This window comes from Lampetra planeri, chromosome 82 (assembly GCF_965212315.1).
Source record: "Lampetra planeri chromosome 82, kcLamPlan1.2.h2, whole genome shotgun sequence".
Lineage (NCBI taxonomy): Eukaryota > Metazoa > Chordata > Hyperoartia > Petromyzontiformes > Petromyzontidae > Lampetra > Lampetra planeri.
In genome coordinates, this window is record NC_136186.1 from 948,313 (window position 1) to 970,791 (window position 22,479).

The 22,479-nt window shown below is 45.1% G+C and overlaps 2 non-coding genes and 1 pseudogene across 2 annotated transcripts; 1 reads left to right on the forward strand and 2 right to left on the reverse strand.

Moving 5' to 3' along the window:
• LOC144738377 (uncharacterized) overlaps positions 1 to 22,479 on the forward strand; it is a 277,849-nt pseudogene that overhangs the window by 194,154 nt on the left and 61,216 nt on the right.
• Positions 2,299 to 2,370, reverse strand: TRNAA-CGC (transfer RNA alanine (anticodon CGC)). Its single transcript has one exon. It is a non-coding gene; the product is annotated as a tRNA-Ala (tRNA).
• On the reverse strand, positions 4,025 to 4,096 carry TRNAA-UGC (transfer RNA alanine (anticodon UGC)). The gene has a single exon. It is a non-coding gene; the product is annotated as a tRNA-Ala (tRNA).

Consider the following 22,479-nt stretch of genomic DNA (forward strand, 5'->3'; position numbering starts at 1 on the left):
TGCTGTGTAAGTACACTTGACTTTGACTCGTGTGTGTACGTGTTTGTTGTAAGCATTGTACAGTTAACGGACGCTCAGATAACTTTAAAAAAATCCGATTTTTATTAATCTGTAAAAAAATATTGACGTTAATATTGCTGTGCATGCACACTCGCGTGTGTGTAGAGGTAGTGTAGTGGTTAGCGCACAGCTCAATTCTCCCTCAAGTTAAATTCATGCTCACGGCCAACACCAGCGACGATTATCTGAACAGTATATAATTTAATGTTGGGATTTGTCGATGGCAGCATATACAACGGGGTAGACCCGTGTGATGTAAGGGAAAAAAGTTTATCTGAAAGCATATTATATTTTTTGCGACAGAGAATTGTAATGTATTACTTACTGTTAGTAGCTGAGCTTATTGGAGAGTATATTTAGTATACTGATGATACTATGTAGTTTATACTTTAGTTTTTTACGCGGTTGTTTAGTTACTGCAGCTACATACTATTAACATTCCTTCCCTTTATTAATGCTACCCCTATCCCCTCCCTTTGATGCTGCTATTCCTGCATAAATGCACGGGCATAATATGACTTTGAAACCCCCCGCCCACCTCCTACGCATTTCACAAGTAGTACTAATCACTAACTTGCATATGCTAAATTCCTCTTGATATGCAAATTATTTTGTCAAGGCGCTCTTCCCCTTACAACCCAGCTTAAATATACGCTCCAAGCGTGGTGGTGTTTCATTCAGACACTGTCTCCCCGACAGACCTGGTCTTCACCTGAGGACGGCTGTGTGCGTTGTGGCCGAAACGTCGTGAGAATTATTTTATTATGTTTTATTTGTATTATTTCCCTTAAACGTGACTTTACCGAAAGAACCAAGAAGATGATTAATCGATGTTTACGTGTTTGATTTGAGAATATTTTATAACTGTTGCATTCCTGAAAGTGATATAAATTTCCTAGTGTGTTAACCGTTTGACCAAGCGAATTGATAAAAACATTTAATGCGAGTTTTACTGTTAATATTCTTGCAAATCAATACAGACCTGATTTGTTTTTGAACATGGCTGATCGTACGTTATTGCTACCATATCCTTCATTAAAAAAAACACGGACGAGTAGACATGCACACACGAGTGTGCATCCAAACACTGCTGCATTTAAAAAGCGGAGTGCATACACACACGAGTGTGCATATACAGGGTGTATATACAGATATACAACGCAGTGTACATACACAGCAGTGTACGCACACAAGGATTGCGTTCCACTGCGAACACGCACGATTGTACATACATATGCACACATACGTGTACGTACACACTCGAGTGCTCGTCTTGTTGTGGTGTTTCCTATGTTGTGGTTTATGGTATACTTAAACGCAGAAGTACAAAATGTGCAGTTCACACCTATGCACCCTTAGCCCATTGATTGTGATGATGATGAATAACATATTACTAGATCTAACAAATAAACGAATGTACACGTTACAACTAAAACAATAAATATGCTCATCGAGTTTTGATTTGGATTGTGCGGTTAAATACTGTAAATAGCTATTCAAATTCATTGAGATTGCACATTCAGCAAATTCTAATGCGGCCACAATGCGATTCTAAACACGTTCCGTCGGAGTGGGCAGGTAGGAACTTGGTTGGACAGCACATTCGTGCACGACAGAAAGCTCGCGGTCACGTGATGCACTTCAACCAATCCCTGAACGTACATGTTCGGGAGGGGCGATGCACGACAGACAAATAATCCCTGGTGGGCAGTGTGAAACTGTTGCTCCTACCTGTATAATTGCACTCGTTGAGTTATCCTTCAGCGATGAGGACTCCATACCGATTTTCTTCTCACCCACTCCGTTCGACCACCACTCGGCAGGTCACAGCAATTTTCTCTCGGCTTCCTCCACGCACTGTTCAAATTTGGAAGTCCATCTTACGGTTTTAATTCTAATTATCTTGCTAATTTCTATAAATATTTTGATTTCACACTTGATGATGATTGCTTGTGTTGCAGTCGAAACGTCGTGATAATTTTGTTTGATATTTTTATTATTTTATTATTTCCCTTCTACGTGACTTTGCCCGAAAAAAACAATAATATGAATGCCATAAACATGTTAACTCTTATATACTACAACTTTGATTGTCGTGCTGTTCATTGCTGACCGTATGACATGTTGGTCTTCTGGATCTATGCTCAGCAACCATAACGAATGAAAACAAGCAGACGTTTTGTGCAGGCCACGCATATTCCTTCGAGCAAAATTGTTTACTGGCAAAATATCACCTCGTGGAGATGCCGGGGATTGAACCCGGGGCCTCACACATGCGAAGCGTGCGCTCTACCACTGAGCTACATCCCCATGGTGGCTCTACCTGGGCTCAGTTCCACCTCGTTACGGGGTGAAACGTCGTCATCAGCTTCTTCCTCTCCCTCGTCACCCCACTCACTCTCCTGTTGGCCCTGGACCCTGTACACTTCGAGTCTGCACAAAGTCCAAGCAAAATGTATTTCTTTGAAAGAAATAGAAATAACAAGCATACATGTGGATCGATACTATGATGCTTTCCCAATTTATTTATTATTGGAAATATTTAATTCGGAAATACAAAAGTGTTTTGGATGCTTTTAAGCACTGGTTTTCAGCTCCGAAATTTTAAGTAAACCATTTGCATCGCTAGTTATACAAATAGCAAGTTCCTGAAATCAACACAAATTCACCCTCAGGTATCGTTCATATAGGATTATACTGGTAGGAAGCACCTGGTTCCACCAGCCCACAGGGGATTATTGTGTGGAGAGGGGAGGGTGGTGAGGGGCTGGGTGGGGGAAGGTGGGGTGGGGAAGGTCTGGTCACCCCGTGGTGCCCTTATAAAACTCAACGTTTAACCGACTCACGCCGGCTTGTGCCCAACCTCACTGTTGGCCATATTTGCGAAATACACCACGCCGCCGTTGACCCTGGCCATTGACCGAGTAAACCAACGTTCCTTCCAGCTCCCTCTGCAGGAATCTGTTTACGAGAGTTCATGTGCACCCCGATTACAGGGACATGGACACAGCCAATTGATTTTGAAAATCAACCTTTGTTGGAAACATAAATAAATAAATAAACTTCCAACATGGATTCCAGATATGCTAATTTTCTCTGCCCCCTCCCTCTCTCCGTCCCCGCCCCCCTCTCTATATTTAAGGGACCGTCACAGAAACGACCCCTCTCTCTGTGCCGATATGTGTCCTCTCTCTGTGTCCTTGTGATGTCTGTCTGCTTGTATGTCTGTCTATAGTTTTCTAGTTAGATTTTTGTTGCTATTTCTTTTTTTATGCCTGATGATGATTGCTTGTGTTGCAATCGAAACGTCGCTATTATTTGTATTTATTATTTTATCTTTAGACGTGACTTAACCGAAAGAACCAAAGAATAATGGATTCCAGATCCAACATGGAGATTCCGGGGATTGACCCCAGGGCCTCACACATGCGAAGCGTGCACTCGACCTCTGAGCTACATCTCCATTCTGGTTCTACCGGGGCGCAGTTCCACCTCGGTGCGGGGTGAAACTTCGTCATCAGCTTCTTCCTTTCCCTTGTCACCCCACTCACTCTCCTGTTGGCCTTGGATCCTGGACACATCGAGTCTGCACAGAGTCCAAGCAAAATGTATTTTTTTGAAACAAAAGAAATAACAAGAATACATGTGGATGGATACTATAATGCTGTCCTAATTAATTTATTCTTGGAAATCTTTAATTCGGAAATAAAAGTGTTCTGGATACTTTTAATCACTGGCTTTCATCTACAAATGTTTAAATAAACCATTTGATCACTGTGTGCATCGCTAGTTATAGAAATAGCAAGTTCCTGAAATCAACACAAATTCATCCGAAGGTATCGTTCATATAGGGTAATATTTACGAGAGTTCATGTGCACCCCTATTACAGGGACATTGACACAGCCAATTGATTTTGGAATTCAAACTTTGTTGGAAAAAATATTTAAATAAAAGCTTCCGAGATGGAGATGCCGGGGATTGAACCCAGGGCCTCACACATGCAAAGTGTGCGCTCTTCCACTGCGCTACATCCCCACCACGCTGGCAGCCAGCCAGGTAGCCAGCCCCCTGAACTATCGGCCCCTCCCCTTACCCCCCCTTCCTTAGGCCCCTCCCCTGAACACTTCCCCCCTTAAGCCCCTCCCCTGACCCCCCCTCCCTTAGGCCCCTCCCCTGAACCCCCTTCCCTTAGGCCCCTCCCATGACCCCCCCTCCCTTAAGCCCCTCCCCTGACCCCCCTTCCCTTAGGCCCCTCCCCTGAACACCCCCCCCCCATATCCTTAGGCCCCTCCCCTGACCCCCCCCTTAGGCCCCTCCCCTTACTCCCCCTCCCTCAGGCCCCTCCCCTGAACCCCCACCCCCCTCAGGCCCCTCCCCTTACCCCCCCTTCCTTAGACCCCTCCCCTGACCCTCCTCCCTTAGGCTCCTCCCCTCTCCGTACCCGGCAGTAGGTCTCCACCAATCAAAGAGCTGTTTATGTTATATATTTATTTATGCACGACAGACAGACAGTCAGACAGACAATAAATCCCTGGTGGGCAGTGTGGAACATTGTTCCTACCTGTAAAACGAATTAAGGGGGCGTGGGAGCGTGGTGTAAGGTGTGGAAAGCTGTAAGTCACAGGTATCATTCGAATTGGGTCAATGACACCAGCACACGAATGGTGGGGTCGTTTGGAATGACGTTGCATTGATGAAAGATTAAGTTCTCGACGTTGCATTTCATGAACTTTACATTCAATTGTTATTTTTGGAAATTACAATCTGCAAATCTAGCAACAGAGCTTCGCTAATCTTGCCATTGAGCTTAAGCCTGAATACGTATATTCATCTCACCGCATAATTTGCATTCATTTGCTAATATTCGCCCTGTAATATGCTGCAAAATGCTGCCAGTTCAAATGCGTTACCAGGGAAATGCAGACTGAAAAATTAAAATTGTGATTTGGACTTTGAGGTGCAAGTTTATACCGTGCTGACTTTGTTTTATAAATATATTGAAGTACTTGTGTTGATATGAGCGCGACAGAACAATCAAGGTGATTTATTTCATTTAATCCACGAAAATTATTACGATTGCTGTCATACACTTTTAATGATAATCGACATGGTATTGCCTGTAAGCGTGCGTGTATTTACACTGCTGTGTAAGTACACTTGACTTTGACTCGTGTGTGTACGTGTTTGTTGTAAGCATTGTACAGTTAACGGACGCTCAGATAACTTTAAAAAAATCCGATTTTTATTAATCTGTAAAAAAATATTGACGTTAATATTGCTGTGCATGCACACTCGCGTGTGTGTAGAGGTAGTGTAGTGGTTAGCGCACAGCTCAATTCTCCCTCAAGTTAAATTCATGCTCACGGCCAACACCAGCGACGATTATCTGAACAGTATATAATTTAATGTTGGGATTTGTCGATGGCAGCATATACAACGGGGTAGACCCGTGTGATGTAAGGGAAAAAAGTTTATCTGAAAGCATATTATATTTTTTGCGACAGAGAATTGTAATGTATTACTTACTGTTAGTAGCTGAGCTTATTGGAGAGTATATTTAGTATACTGATGATACTATGTAGTTTATACTTTAGTTTTTTACGCGGTTGTTTAGTTACTGCAGCTACATACTATTAACATTCCTTCCCTTTATTAATGCTACCCCTATCCCCTCCCTTTGATGCTGCTATTCCTGCATAAATGCACGGGCATAATATGACTTTGAAACCCCCCGCCCACCTCCTACGCATTTCACAAGTAGTACTAATCACTAACTTGCATATGCTAAATTCCTCTTGATATGCAAATTATTTTGTCAAGGCGCTCTTCCCCTTACAACCCAGCTTAAATATACGCTCCAAGCGTGGTGGTGTTTCATTCAGACACTGTCTCCCCGACAGACCTGGTCTTCACCTGAGGACGGCTGTGTGCGTTGTGGCCGAAACGTCGTGAGAATTATTTTATTATGTTTTATTTGTATTATTTCCCTTAAACGTGACTTTACCGAAAGAACCAAGAAGATGATTAATCGATGTTTACGTGTTTGATTTGAGAATATTTTATAACTGTTGCATTCCTGAAAGTGATATAAATTTCCTAGTGTGTTAACCGTTTGACCAAGCGAATTGATAAAAACATTTAATGCGAGTTTTACTGTTAATATTCTTGCAAATCAATACAGACCTGATTTGTTTTTGAACATGGCTGATCGTACGTTATTGCTACCATATCCTTCATTAAAAAAACACGGACGAGTAGACATGCACACACGAGTGTGCATCCAAACACTGCTGCATTTAAAAAGCGGAGTGCATACACACACGAGTGTGCATATACAGGGTGTACATACAGACATACAACGCAGTGTACATACACAGCAGTGTACGCACACAAGGGTTGCGTTCCACTGCGAACACGCACGATTGTACATACATATGCACACACATACGTGTACGTACACACTCGAGTGCTCATCTGGTTGTGGTGTTTCCTATGTTGTGGTTTTTGGTATACTTAAATGCAGAAGTACAAAATGTGCAGTTCACACCTATGCACCCTTAGCCCATTGATCGTGATGATGATGAATAACATATTACTAGATCTAACAAATAAACGAATGAACACGTTACAACTGAAACAATAAATATGCTCATCGAGTTTTGATTTGGATTGTGTGGTTAAATACTGTAAATAGCTATTCAAATTCATTGAGATTGCACATTCGGCAAATTCTAATGCGGCCACAATGCGATTCTAATAATTATAGTGCAATTCAAATCCCTCACCCCCAGTTCGCATTTCCGTCTCTAGGTTCGCATATGTAAACATATGACATCCATACATACGAGTATCATGGGATTATTATGTAGGAGGTCATAGAATGAATCTAACTCATTTGCCTTGCTTTCATCCCTCGACTGATATTCATCTTCGGTGGATGCATGAGCAACCACCACTCCTCGCCTCCCGTTGATTGGGAGGTGTGCCCACGGTAGCCTGAGGCTGAGAGCTTTCCACACCTTACGCCACGCTCCCACGCCCCCTTGATTCGTTTTTTTCTCAGAAGAAGAGCCCGCTGTTGTTTGGCATTCTCCAGCCACGAGTAAAGTTCTGTAAAAACAATCCGCTACCTCATCGGCGGTGCCGGACGTTAACGCTGCGGTGGATGTGAGCAATGTCCTGGAGGGAAGGCTCGTAGCCACCACAGAGGCCCACGAGGTCTCTTGACGGGTGCGAGGCGCTGGTAACATCTCCATATTCAATGCAATTATCATTTAAAAAAAACATCCAAAATATTAAACACATACACACGAGTTTAACACGTAGGATTTCGGGACCAATATCATCCATAATAGAGGTTGTTAGGTTAGATCGCGGAAGTATATAAATGTGTCTTTAAAATAAAACATTAAATAAATGCATGCCGACAATGGGCAGCATACTTCAATAGAGATTACCGTTGGTAGGGCTATTAAATTAAACACAAAAGAGAGGAAGGACACGTTCAAAGGGCTCGCATAATGCACACGCTTAATGTACATTGCCTCAGTAATCCCACGCCCACCCCCACATTGTTCAAGAGCGCAGCTGCGTGGTCAACACATCTATGCTTCTATTTAAGGAACGAAACAGTGAGACTTCCCAAATCTGGCTGTCGACTGATGAAGCTAGTTTTAATTACGGACGAAACGTCGTACTCAGATTGTAAATATTGTGGTTTGGCTCTCCAACACACCGGTATGCTGTACTAGTGGCAAATTTGCATGTTCTGTTTACGTGACAACCCTAACTAGTTGGCTTTGTCGGGTGGTGGCGGGTTTCAACGACACATTTATATATTTAAGCGATCCAACACACAAAACCTTTAATATGCACATGATAATAAACCACGCTTACAAGCTAAACCATTCAGATGATCATTTAAAGTTCATGGCAGAAATTATAATATAAGATGCTCTTTTCTAAAAGCACCCCGCTCATCACGATTCTCCTTAAATATATTTATGAAACAAAGTCAGTACAGTATAAACTTGCACATCTTATTCTAAATCAATCTCAAGATCACCAATTTTGATATTTCAGGCTGCATGTCGCTTTATAATCCTCTAAACTTGCAGCAGTTTTGAGGACATTGAGGGATGAATATTAGAAAATTAACACGAATCATGGAATTATGCAGGGAGATGCACATCCTTATTCAAACGGAAGTGTACAATTGTGCAGTGAGATGTACATACGTATTATGTTGCTAGATATGCGGATAGTTAATGTAAAAATTAACAATTGAATGCAAAGTCCATAATAGGCCAAGTCGAGAACAAAGGATTTTGATGCTAGAGCGAAGTTATAAGGGGCTTAAAATCAGACCTCAAAGTCATTTCGAGAGGGATTTTGCTGAGGATAGACGCTCTACTCACCGCTCTGCAGATAACCCTTCTTCCACGAGACCAGCCTGGCGAGCACGATTGCTTGGCGACTGGTTGGCGACTTCGCTTCGGGAGAGTTCGTGGCAATCTCTTCAGTCGGGTTACAGGGACATCGATACGCCGTGCATCCACAAGTAAGTGTCTTTGTTAGTGGATAAATTGGTAATCGCGTGTGTAGTCCGACTTACTGTGTCGCGGTTAGACGTTAGTGAGAGTTGCTTTTTGGCGATTTGAGCCAGACATCCACGCAGCTTAGAGGGTGCATTTAACTCTCAACAACGCCCGCGACTGTTACTCTGCTCTGAAGAATCAGTCACATGGAGCAGAAAAACTCTCCACAGCGGCACGCACACACTGGCAAGAAGCGGTTCAATTGCTCCGTGTGTGGGAAGACATTTTCACTGAAACAAAATCTTCACACTCACCAGAACACACACACGGGTGAAAAGCCGTTCAATTGTTCTGTGTGTGGGAAGGCATTTGCAGATTCATCAAATCGTAACCGTCACCAGAAAACACACACGGGCGAGAAGCCGTTCAATTGCTCTGTGTGTGGGAAGGCATTTGCAGATTCATCAACTCTTCGCAATCACCAGAAAACACACACGGGCATGAAGCCGTTCAATTGTTCTGTGTGTAGGAAGGCATTTGCAGATTCATCAACTCTTCGCAATCACCAGAAAACACACACGGGCATGAATCCGTTCAATTGTTCTGTGTGTAGGAAGGCATTTTCACTGAAACAACATCTTCATCGTCACCGGAAAACACACACAGGCGTGAAGCCGTTCAATTGTTCTGTGTGTGGGAAGGCATTTTCACTGAAACAAAATCTTCATCGTCACCAGAAAACACACACGGGCGTGAAGCCGTTCAATTGCTCTGTGTGTGGGAAGGCATTTGCAAGGAAGTCAGATCTTCACACGGTCATCACCCCGAAACAAGCATGAGAAGATCCGCAATGATAGGGAAGTGAAATCAAAAGGTGAAAAACAAAAGTCCTGAAAAAAATCCATCTTTCGAACCTATGCATGGTGGATCCTGAGAGATGCGTGGATGTAATGAGTCCTGACGACAATTCCTCTTTAGACCCCATGCAGTTGGATCCTGCTAGATGGCTGGATGTACTGAGCCCTGACGCCAATTCTTATTTCGACCCCATGCAGGTTGATAATGAGAAATGGCTGCTGGAGTGGCTGGATAATCAAAGTATTGAGTACTTCTGTTAAAGTCCTGGAATGTGCACGTTTGTGTCTCTCTTAAATCAATGTATTAGTTGCAATTGATTATATCAGTGATTTCCAGCACTACTCCAAGCTAGTGTAATTAATGGTAGGTTTTTACCCTTTTAACTGGTACAAAACTGACACCTTTATTCAAGGCATCATGTTTGCAATGACCACAACACAAGTAGTCAATAAAGCAAACAAAAAGAAGCAACTCTGATAAGGATAATAATATGCACTGTCCTTGAAGTTGATTGGCCCACACCCGAGACGGCTTTCTTTAGAGCCTAGTCCCCATTGGTGTAGGGCCAGATGACACCAGAAGGCGTGCAACTTATTATCCTTATCAGAGTTGCTTCTTTTTGTTTGCTTTATTGACTACTTGTGTTGTGGTCATTGCAAACATGATGCCTTGAATAAAGGTGTCAGTTTTGTACCAGTTAAAAGGGTAAAAACCTACCATTATATTTTGCCACTGGTAAAAGAGATCTCATAGTGTAAATGTCTAGTGTAATTATTTTAACAAAACCGTTTGATTGCTCTGTGTGTTGGAAGCAGTTTCACAGTCAGCAACACTTCACAGGCATCATCAAACAAAGAGTAAAAATGTTGTCATGAGTCCTAAACTAAATTCCTCTTTCGACCCCATGCAGTTGCATCCTGAGAGATGGCTTGATGTAGTGGAGTGGCTGGAGAGGCTTACATATATATATTTTTTTTTTCGGTGATTTCTAGGACTTAGAGTGATGTTGTGAATGCTCTATATTTTGTTCAGATGAATGTCTTCCTTTAAAGTTCCAGAAGTGTTCACTGATTTCAGAATGACAACAATTTTATACTTTGGACGAATGGCTTCAGTCGAAAAGGACGTCAAAGGGGAAATCGACGTTGACGTGTTTGATTTTAAGAATATCTTTTAACTGCTGAATTCCTATTGGGAAATAATTTGCCTAGTTCCTTTCCTGTTTGAGCATGCGTATTAATAAAGATTTCGATACGAGTATTAACGTGAGTTTTCTTGCAGATTAATAAAGACCTGTTTTTAAAGATGACTGATCGTACGTTATTGCTACCATATTTTTCCTTTAAAATAACACGGACGAGTAGACATACACACACGAGTGTGCATCCAAACACGACTGTATATACAGCGGTGTGCATTCACACACGAGTGTGCATGTGTTTCTACGAGTTTTAACGTTTATATACTTGCAGAACAATAAAGACCTGCTATGTTAAAGATGACTGATCGTCCCTTATTGCTACAATGTTCATAGCGAACACGTGTGGAGGCGAGTTTCAGGTGAAGCATCTCCATCACACAAGTTTACCCTTACCTGGCAGCATCGTGGCAGTCCGCTGGTCACACTCACTACGTCACACTCACGAGCTGTAGGGGCGGGGCTCTGTCTGCTCAGTGGCGCTGTTTTCATTCATTTAGCACCACGAGCGGGGAGTCTCATTCCTATCACATTGCCCCTAAATTCTTTGTACGACACAATATAAAAATAATTTGTTTGTTCCAATTTGCACAATCATACACGAGTACACATACACTCCCATGTACACACACCCACACAAGAGTGGGCATACACAGCGCTGTAGAAACTTACACGAATGTGCATATACACTGCTTCATACATACACACACAGGTGCACATGCATACAAGTGCGCATACACACACGAGTGTACATACACAGCAGTGTACCTGCAAAGGGATTGCGTTCTACTACACGAACAAATGTGCGCACAAATTATTGTACATACCTATACACACACATTCACGCATGTACATATCCACATCAACGAGTGAAAATAAGCACACAAGTGGACATACACAAAAGTACAGATCCATGTACATACAAACAGTAGTATGCTTAGATAGCGGGGTTTTGTGATTATTTTACAGTTTAAGCTGACGATATTAATCTTAGATGCTCCACAACACTGAAGTACGTCATGCTAATGACAGAAAAGCGTGCGATTCTAATTCCTTCTCTGTTTCCACTCCAAACGCTTGGAATTATTAACAATATTCGGAATATTGGTATCATATTTAACAAGTGTATTGAAGTCATAGGGTTAGGTTATTTGCATTTCCTTGAATAAGTATGTGCATGTTGTTAGGTTGCACATTTACAATGGCATGTAAACTGTGATCAATTTATCGGCTTTATCTGTGAAAATAAGTATAAAATGTTGCAATGCTGATGGAGATATACTTATACTAAGAGGTACATGCTTTATAGCGGGGTAACTTTGTTTAATGGATATTTTTGAGGACTCTTGTTGATGTGTCTAGACAACGAAGGTTATTTGTTATATTCGATCAGTTAACAAGTGTTACTATTGCTGTTTTTTACCCATCTGGATGGTATAGTTTGTACGCGTTAAATTTCGATTTAAAGCTTTCGTGACTGCATGGATTCATCTTCTTGGTTCTTTCGGTAAAGTCACGTAGAAGGGAAGTAAAAAATAATAACAATAAAACAATTCTCACGACGTTTCGGCCACAACGCAAGCAGCCGTCCTCAGGTGAAGAACAGGTCTGTCGGAAAGACAGCGTCATTCAGACGCTGTCGCCTCGACAGACCTGGTTTTCTCCTGAGGACGGCTGCTTGCGTTGTGGCCGAAACGTCGTGAGAATTGTTTTATTATGTTTCATTTTTATTATTTTATTACTTCCCTTCTACGTGACTTTACCGAAAGAACCAAGCAGAGTGAGTAGGTGGCTTTAGAGTTCAGTTGTATTCACTGGGTCTCCGGTAGGGTTCAGTGTTACTCACTGGGTCTCCTATATAGGGTTCAGTGTTACTCACTGACACTCCAATAGGGTTCGGTGTTACTCACTGGAGCTTCCATAGAGTTCAGAATTCGTCACTGACGCTCCCTTCGGGTTCAATGTTACTCACTGACACTTCCATAGGGTTCAGTGTTACTCACTGGAGCTCGTTTAAGGTTTCTGTGTTACTGGAGCTCCCTTAGGGTTCATTGTTACTCACTGGTGTTCCCTTAGGGTTCAGTGTTACTCACTGAGGCTCCCATAAGGTTCCCATAGGGTTCATTGTTCATCACTGGGTGTTCCATAGGGTTGTTGTCACATTCTAAGTACAAGTACATATTTTTGTTATCAAATTACAAGTAGAAGTTATTATCGTTACTATCAAGTTACAAGTAAAATGATTATTATGTCGTAAGTACAAGTAATTATTGTCACGTTACAAATAGAAATGAGTATTATTGTTATCACTTTATAAATTATTATTGTTCTTATCATTCACACAGTGCCAGATTACAGGCACACTCCTGTAATCTGGCACTGTGGAAGGTAGAGGGTTGGTGGATCCCCGCACAGTGAATGTTGTGAAACCCTCTTCCCTTGGGCGTCTAGGTGCCATCACCTGTCTCGCCAGGAGAAGACAGTACAGCAAGTGGGATGGTCGCCATCTTCACCTATACAGTTTACAGTGTTTCCCCATCGTAAGTGTGGAGTTTCTCCGGGTGCTCCGGTTTCCCTCCACTTGTATAAGTGCTCGTCATTCATTGGGCGAAATATCTTAAAATCAAAACTCAATTCAGAACCTTACTATGACTCAGTGTGGCTTTCCTGGAATAAGTCTATTATTATAAAACATTACAGGAACTTAATATTCAATTCTGATTCCGCAACCCTCAATGCCCTTTTAAAGTTCAATTTGTGCATGTCTAAAGACATGAGGACACCTGCTGGTTAGAAAAGGGAAGCACGGGTACAGGCACCGCTGTAGCAACATCCAATCTGAAAGGGAGAGGTATCTGGGCCAAAGGTAATGGGTGGGGCTGGCCGGGATGCTCCGGGAACCCGCTCGAAGGCTCCACGATAGGGCGTGGCCAGAGGCGGAGCCTAGCCGCGCTGGCGTCGATATAAGCGGGGGCGGAGGAGGGCTCGGGGGTTCGTGTGTGGAGTCTTGGGTCCGGACTGCGTCGCTGCTCGCCGTCATCTCTCTCCATCGTCCGACCACGTGGAAGATCTCCTGCGGCTTCCATCACCCTCCCCAGCTCGCCGTCAACCAATGGCGTGGCCGAGTGCGGATGGTGGAACCACGCTCAGTGATCGGCCGTGTGTGTGTAGCCCGTAGAGACGCTAACATCCAGTGTTGCGAGAGATAAGCTGTTGTGCCCGTATATGAATGAAAGAAGTATCCTCTACACGACGTGTTGCGGAAGTCACTCATTATGCATGCAAGACTCACACAAACATCCATACTCAGAGACCCAACAGACATCCATAGACTCCAACACACACACACATAGACTCACACAGCGACCTTATTAGGCTCACACAGAGACCCATAGCCTCACACAGAGATCCATACATTCAAAGAGACCCAAAAACTCACACCGAAATTCATAGATTCGTACAGAGGCCAATGAGAATAAAAATAAAAAAAGTATTTATTTTGTACTGAAGGACGGGCAATAAATATCTTTTTCACAGATGTGCAGTCAGGCGGGTCAAAATTTAACAACAAAAATAGAATACAAAACACGACAGGAGAGGTAAACAAATTATTTACATATATACAAATGAAACTAAACAATGTTTTATCTTACCACGGCTAAACCTCGAAACACTTAACCCTCTAAACCTACAAACCTCTAAACCCATAACCTTCAAAACCATAAAACTCTACCCTTAACCCTCTCATCTTCAAAACCGTAACGTTCTAAAACTCTCAATTCCTAACCTAAATCCCAAACCATCTAAACCCCAACCCTCTTAAACACCTAACCTTCTAAACCCATAACTCTCTAAACCCGTATACCCTAAAATACCAACCCTCTTAACATCTAACTCTTTAAACCCTCTAAACACCTAACCCTCTAATCCCATAATAAAGGGTTTTGGGGGTAAGTTCATGTAAATGTCAATGCGTCATTACACCCGCCACCACCCGACAGCCAATTAATACATTTTATCACGTGACCAAAAAATGCCAATTTGTTTCTACTTTAGGACACCGCTGTGTTGGAGACTAACAAAAAACACCTTTTATTACAGATAATATTAAGTGTAGGTGTTAAACCCTCTCATCCCTGGCCCTCTAACCCCTTAACCCTTGAAAATCCTCAAATCCATAACCTTCTAAATCCCGAAATCTCTAAACTCCTAAACCCATAACCTTATAAACGACTAAACTCCTAAACCTCTAACAATCGAAATCCATAAACCCTCGACACCTCTAAACACCTAACTTTCTAAACCCCCTAACCATCTAAACCCCCCACCATCTAAAACACGAACCCTCAAAACACCAAACCCTCTAAACCCCTTTACCCTGAAAACTCTAACCCTGTAAACCCCTAACCCTCTAAACCCCGAACCATCTAAACCCCTAACTCTTTCAACCCCTAGCCTTATAAACCTTTAAAAACCAACCTTCTAAACCCTCTAAACACCTAACCATCTAAACCCCTAACCTTATAAATTCTAACCTTCTAAAACGCTAAATCCCAAACCTAAATCCCAACCCATCTAAACTCCAATCCTCTAAACCAGAGGTCCCCAACCTCTGGGCCAGGGACCGCTACCGGTCTGAGGCATGTTAGGAACCGGGTCGCACAGCAGTCGGTGAGCGGTGGGCGAGGGAGCGAAGCTTCATCTGTATTTACAGCCGCTCCTCATCACTCGCATTACTGTCTGAGCTCTGCCTCCTGTCAGATCAGCGGCGGCATTAGATTATCATAGGAGCGTGAACCCTACTGTAAACTGCGCATGCGAGGGATCTAGGTTGCACACTCATGAGAAGTCAGAATCTGACACTTATTTAAGTCCGCGCATGGCCCGCCCACTTCCGTCTGCGCCTCTTTCCCGCACTGCGCAGTTTTGGTAAGCTCACAAGCTAACCCTAGCCAAAATGAGCAAAAAACAAACATCGCTGCAGAGCTTCTTTGAAAAGGGGGAAAGACCCAATGGTGACCCCCCCCCCCCTCCAGTCCGTGAAAAAATTACCTTCCACGAAACCGGACCCTGGTACCAAAAAGGTTGACGACCGCTCCTCTTAACCACTCACCCTCTAAACCCCAAAACCACTAAAACCATAACCCTTTACAACCCTAACCCTCTCATACCATAATAAAGGCTTGTTAGGTTAGATTGTGTAAATATAAATGTGTCGTTAAACCCGCCACCATCCGACAGCCAATTAGTGAATCTTGATTTGAAGCTTTCGTGGCTGCAGGAATCCATACTCTTTGGTTCTTTCGGTAAAGTCACGTAGGTAGAAATAAAATAAATCACGACGTTTCGATCGCAACACAAGCGGTCATCAGGCAAAGGAGTCAGCCTCTAAAGGCAAACAGTTTATAAGGGTTGGGGATGGGCGTAGCCCAAGTGTACCGACAGCACCAGGAGCATGGGCGGTGCACGAGTGCCATGCAGAAACAATGCCAATGCAGCAACAATCCCAATGCAGCAACAATGCCAATGCAGCAACAATGCCAATGCAGCAACAATGTCAATGCAGCAACAATGCCAATGCAGCAACAATGTCAATGCAGCAACAATCCCAATGCAGCAACAATGCCAATGCAGCAACAATCCCAATGCAGCAACAATGTCAATGCAGAAACAATGCCAATGCAGCAACAATGCCAATGCAGCAACAATCCCAATGCAGCAACAATGCCAATGCAGCAACAATGTCAATGCAGCAACAATGCCAATGCAGAAACAATGCCAATGCAGCAACAATGTCAATGCAGCAACAATGCCAATGCAGCAACAATGTCAATGCAGCAACAATGCCAATGCAGAAACAATGCCCATGCAGCAACAATGCCCATGCAGCAACAATGTCAATGCAGCAACAATGCCAATGCAGCAACAATGCCAATGCAGCAACAATGCCAATGCAGAAACAATGCCCATGCAGCAACAATGCAGCAACAATGCCAATGCAGCAACAATGTCAATGCAGCAACAATGCCAATGCAGAAACAATGCCAATGCAGAAACAATGCCAATGCAGAAACAATGCCCATGCAGCAACAAGGCCAATGCAGCAACAATGTCAATGCAGCAACAATGCCAATGCAGAAACAATGCCAATGCAGAAACAATGCCCATGCAGCAACAATGCCAATGCAGTGGGTGAGAGAGCTGCCGTGGCAAGAGGTTATATAGGTAAGAAAGGGGGGGAGGAGCAAGGGGGGAGAGAGAGAGAGGAGGGGGAGTGGGGTAGGGGGATGGGGCTGCGTGAGCGCTAAGGGAATAGAGGACGTGAAGCCTAAGGAGGGGGGTGGTGAGTGGGCGGGGATTCAAGTGGGAGGCTGGGAACGCTGGGGATGCAGGGGGAAATTAACTCGGAAAAATAGACCAGTACCCGGCAGATATGATGGAACAACCATGAACAATTAAGGTTTCACCTGGTTAATAACATCCTTCCAATGATTGCTAAATTTGTATCCATCTTCTCGGTTGAAGTTATGTCTATATTTATAAATCTGTATGGCTTCATGAACAAACTTTGGTAGTAGCCCGAAGGTTTGCAGAGTACCTTGGTTTCGGAAAAAACAATATCATGCGAGCCCACAACGTGAAAACAAGGGTCAGCCACGGCAGAGGTATTGGTTCTGCCGTGTTTCAGATCTCTCTTGTGTTCGCGAACACGGTCCGAGACATGTCGTTTCGTTTCCTCACTGTAGCTGCTACCGCAGGTACAAGTCAGTTTGTAGACTCCAGATGGAATTAGATCATGGATTAAGAAGGTACTCCACTTCGGCCAATCGTTTCCACTATCAACTCACCTACCTACAAACTGGCCCGTTTTATGTCTGATACCTTGCTTTCATTCATGGGCAAGACAACCTTAGCAGTACGTAACAGCTCACTTGGTTTCTCTAATAAAGGACATTTCACTGTCCCCAGATTATTTGCTCGTCAGCTTTGATGTAATTTCTCTGTTGTTCAAGGTTCTGGTACCTGACACTAGCAATAATTGAAGATTTAGTCCAACATGGACTGAATCTTGATGTACCTACTCTGGTTAGGCACTGCCTTACCAACACTTACTTCACCTGGAATGGTACTTTCTACAAACAAAATGAAGGTACCCCCATGGGTTCTCCCTCATCACCAGTGATAGCGAATGTTTTCCTGGAGAAATTTGAAACAAATGCCATCCAGACATCCACCCTTCCTTGTGGAAGAGATATGTAGATGACACTTTCGTCATTTGGCCACATGGCCTGCCAGCATTGAACCAATTTCTCAACCACATCAATTCCATACACCCATCCATCAAATTCACCATGGCAGTGGAGAAGGATGGTAAGCTACCATTCCTGTATGTTTTGTTTGAGAAGAGACCTGACAGCTCGTTGGGACACTGTCTCTGATTTCCACCACCATCCGGCACAGAATAATTCCCTCATCAAAACACTACACCATAGGGCCCACTGCATTTCCGACCAACACCACCTAGCCAGTGAACTGGAACACGTACACCAGGCCCTCAAGAAGAATGGGTACTCGGACCGCATTATTAGCAAAGCTGTTTCTCCAACTATGAAGAAACAACCCCCTGAGAAGGTAATCAAAACCATCATGTTACCATACATAGCAGGTGTTGCCAAAAAGATTTCCAAAATCTTAAACAAACACAAGATCCAGGTCCGATTCAATACAGTACACAAAATCCGTGATCTAATTCCATCTGGAGTCTACAAACTGAGTTGTACCTGCATTAGCAGTTACATTGGGGAAACAAAACGACATGTCTCGGACCATGTTCGCGAACACAAGGCAGATCTGAAAGACGTCAGAACCAATACCTCTGCCGTGGCTGAACATTGTTATAACGCTGTGGGCTCACATGATATTGTTTCTTCCGAGACCAAGGTACTCTGCAAACCTTCGGACTCCTATCAAAGGTTTGTTCATGAAGCCATCCAGATATATAAAATAGACGTAACTTTAACCGACAAGATGGATACAAATTGAGCAATCATGGGAAGGATGTTATTAACCAGGTAAACCCTTAATTGTTCATGGTTGTTCCATCAGATCTGCCGGGTACTGGTCTATTTTTAAATCCTTTATATTAAGTTCGCTTGCTTGCTTGCTTGCTTGCGTGCTTGCGTGCTTGCTTGCTTGCGTGCTTGCTTGCTTGTGTGCTTGCTTGCTTGCTTAGGACCGTGCAAATCTTTTGCTCGTTTTTTAACCCACTTCCCGTGATCCAATCGAGCTGACATTTTCCACACAGACTCGTTGTGACAAACAATTAATGTTCGTGAAAAAAAATTCCCAAAATGTTACACTTTTTAGGAAAAATAAAAATATTTTACATATATTCAAATAGAACTCATTCATGGCTTTGGCTGAATGTCACAGTATAAGAGCCCAGAGCGTAACCCCTCCACAGGCCGTGGCGGAGTAGCGCAGTTGGTAGCGCCCTCGCTTCCCATGCCAAAGGTCGCGGGATCGATCCCCGCGTCCTCCACAGGCGAATATATTTTTAAATCCTTTATATTAAGTTCGCTGCCACGCATATAAAGGATTTATAGTGAAAAACTTTGTTTTAACGGGTTATACTTATTCCGTGTTATTTCCCCCCGCATCACCAGCGTTCCCAGCCTCCCACTTGCAGCCCCGCCCACTTCCCCCCCGCTTTACATCCTCTCTCCCCTTAGCGCTCATGCACTGCCCCCTCATCCCCCTACCCCCCCTCTCTCCCCCCTTGCTCCTCTCCTCTTTCTTACCTACATAACATCTTGCCACAGCAGCTCTCTTGCCCATTGCATTGGCATTGCTGCTACATTGGCATTGTTGCTTCATTGGCATTGTTGCTGCATTGGCACTCGTGCACCGCCCATGCTCCTGGTGCTGTTGATACACTTGGGCTACGCTCATCCCAAACCCTTATAAACTGTTTGCGTTTAGAGGCTGACTCCTTTGCCTGATGACGACCGCTTGTGTTGTGATCGAAACGTTGTGATTTGTTTTCTTTTCTTTCTAATTACATAACTTTACCGAAAGAACCAAAGACCAATTAGTAAAATTTCCTAAACCCCAAAACATCTAAACCCCTAAACTTATAACCTTCTAAACTCCAAACCAATAAACATCTAACAATCAAAACCCATAAACTCTCTAAACTTCTTAAACACCTAATTCTCTAAACTCATAACCTTCTAAACCATAACCCAATGAACTCCTAACCTTCTAAACCCCTCACCCTCTAAGCACCTATACCATGAAAACCCTAAACCTCTGAACCCCTAAACTAAACCCCTAAAAAAACCCTAAACTCTAAAACCTATAACCTTCTATACTTCTAACCCTCTAAACCACTAAACCTCTACATATCGAAACCCATAAAGCCTCTAAACCTTTAAACACCTAACTATATAAATCTCTTAACCCATAATATTCTAAACCCTAACCTTCTAAAACCCTAACCCTCTGAACCCCTAACCCTTTAAGTCCCTAAACCCCTAAAACAATAGCCATCTAAACACCTAAACCTCTAAACCCCTTACCCTTTAAAACCCTCCCTCTAAACCCTTAAACCCATCATCATCTAAACCTGTCAACCCATAAACTCTTAGTCCAATAAATATCGAACCCTCTAAACTTCCAACCCTCTAAACCCATCACCCTCTAAACCCCTATACCCCTAAATCCCTATACCCCTAAACCCCTAACCCTCTTAAACCACTAACCCTCTGTGTGGAGTATGTTGGGTAGTGGGTATCACGCTGTGGGTGGGTGCAGGGTGTGTGTGGTGGGTGGAGGGTATCACAGGGTGGGTGGGTGCAGGGTGTGGGTGGTTGGTGGAGTGTATCACGGACTGGGTGGGTGCAGGGTGTGTGTGGTGAGTGGAGGGTTTCACAGGGTGGGTGGGTGCAGGGTGTGGGTGGTGAGTGGAGGGTATCACAGGGTGGGTGGGTTCAGGGTGAGTGTGGTGGGTGCAGGGTGTGTGTGGTGGGTGGAGGGTGTGTGTGGTGGGTGCAGGGTATCACAGGGTGGGTGGATGCAGGGTGTGTGTGGTGGGTGGAGGGTGTGGGTGGTGGGTGCAGGGTATCACAGAGTGGGTGGGTGCAGGGTGAGTGTGGTGGGTGGAGGGTGTGTGTGGTGGGTGCAGGGTATCACAGGGTGGGTGGGTGCAGGGTGAGTGTGGTGGGTGGAGGGTGTGGGTGGTGGGTGGAGGGTATCACAGGGTGGGTGGGTGCAGGGTGTGGGTGGTGGGTGGAGGGTATCACGGACTGGGTGGGTGCAGGGTGTGTGTGGTGGGTGCAGGGTGAGTGTGGTGGGTGCAGGGTATCACAGGGTGGGTGGATGCAGGGTGTGGGTGGTGGGTGCAGGGTATCACAGGGTGGGTGGGTGCAGGGTGAGTGTGGTGGGTGCAGGGTGAGTGTGGTGGGTGCAGGGTGTGTGTGGTGGGTGCAGGGTGTGTGTGGTGGGTGCAGGGTGTGTGTGTGGGTGCAGGGTGTGTGTGGTGGGTGGAGGGTGTGTGTGGTGGGTGCAGGGTATCACAGGGTGGGTGGATGCAGGGTGTGGGTGGTGGGTGCAGGGTATCACAGGGTGGGTGGGTGCAGGGTGAGTGTGGTGGGTGCAGGGTGTGTGTGGTGGGTGCAGGGTGTGTGTGGTGGGTGCAGGGTGGGTGTAGTGGGTGCAGGGTATCACAGGGTGGGTGGTTGCAGGGTGTGTGTGGTGGGTGCAGGGTGAGTGTGGTGGGTGCAGGGTGTGTGTGGTGGGTATCACAGAGTGGGTGGGTGCAGGGTGAGTGTGGTGGGTGCAGGGTGTGGGTGGTGGGTGGAGGGTATCACGGACTGGGTGGGTGCAGGGTGTGTGTGGTGGGTGCAGGGTGTGTGTGGTGGGTGCAGGGTGAGTGTGGTGGGTGCAGGGTGTGTGTGGTGGGTGCAGGGTGTGTGTGGTGGGTGCAGGGTGTGTGTGGTGGGTGCAGGGTGTGTGTGGTGGGTGCAGGGTGTGTGTGGTGAGTGGAGGGTATCACAGGGTGGGTGGGTGCAGGGTGTGTGTGGTGGGTGCAGGGTGAATGTGGTGGGTGCAGGGTGTGTGTGGTGGGTGCAGGGTGTGTGTGGTGGGTGGAGGGTATCACAGGGTGGGTGGATGCAGGGTGTGGGTGGTGGTGCAGGGTGTGTGTGGTGGGTGCAGGGTGAGTGTGGTGGGTGCAGGGTGTGTGTGGTGGGTGCAGGGTGTGTGTGGTGAGTGCAGGGTGTGAGTGGTGGGTGCAGGGTGTGTGTGGTGAGTGCAGGGTGTGAGTGGTGGGTGCAGGGTGTGTGTGGTGAGTGCAGGGTGTGAGTGGTGGGTGCAGGGTGTGTGTGGTGAGTGCAGGGTGTGAGTGGTGGGTGCAGGGTGAGTGTGGTGGGTGCAGGGTGTGTGTGGTGGGTGCAGGGTGTGTGTGGTGAGTGCAGGGTGTGAGTGGTGGGTGCAGGGTATCACAGGGTGGGTGGATGCACGGTGTGTGTGGTGGGTGCAGGGTGGGTGTGGTGGGTGCAGGGTATCACAGGGTGGGTGGTTGCAGGGTGTGTGTGGTGGGTGCAGGGTGAGTGTGGTGGGTGCAGGGTGTGTGTGGTGGGTATCACAGGGTGGGTGGGTGCAGGGTGAGTGTGGTGGGTGCAGGGTGTGGGTGGTGGGTGGAGGGTATCACGGACTGGGTGGGTGCAGGGTGTGTGTGGTGGGTGCAGGGTGTGTGTGGTGGGTGCAGGGTGTGTGTGGTGGGTGCAGGGTGAGTGTGGTGGGTGCAGGGTATCACAGGGTGG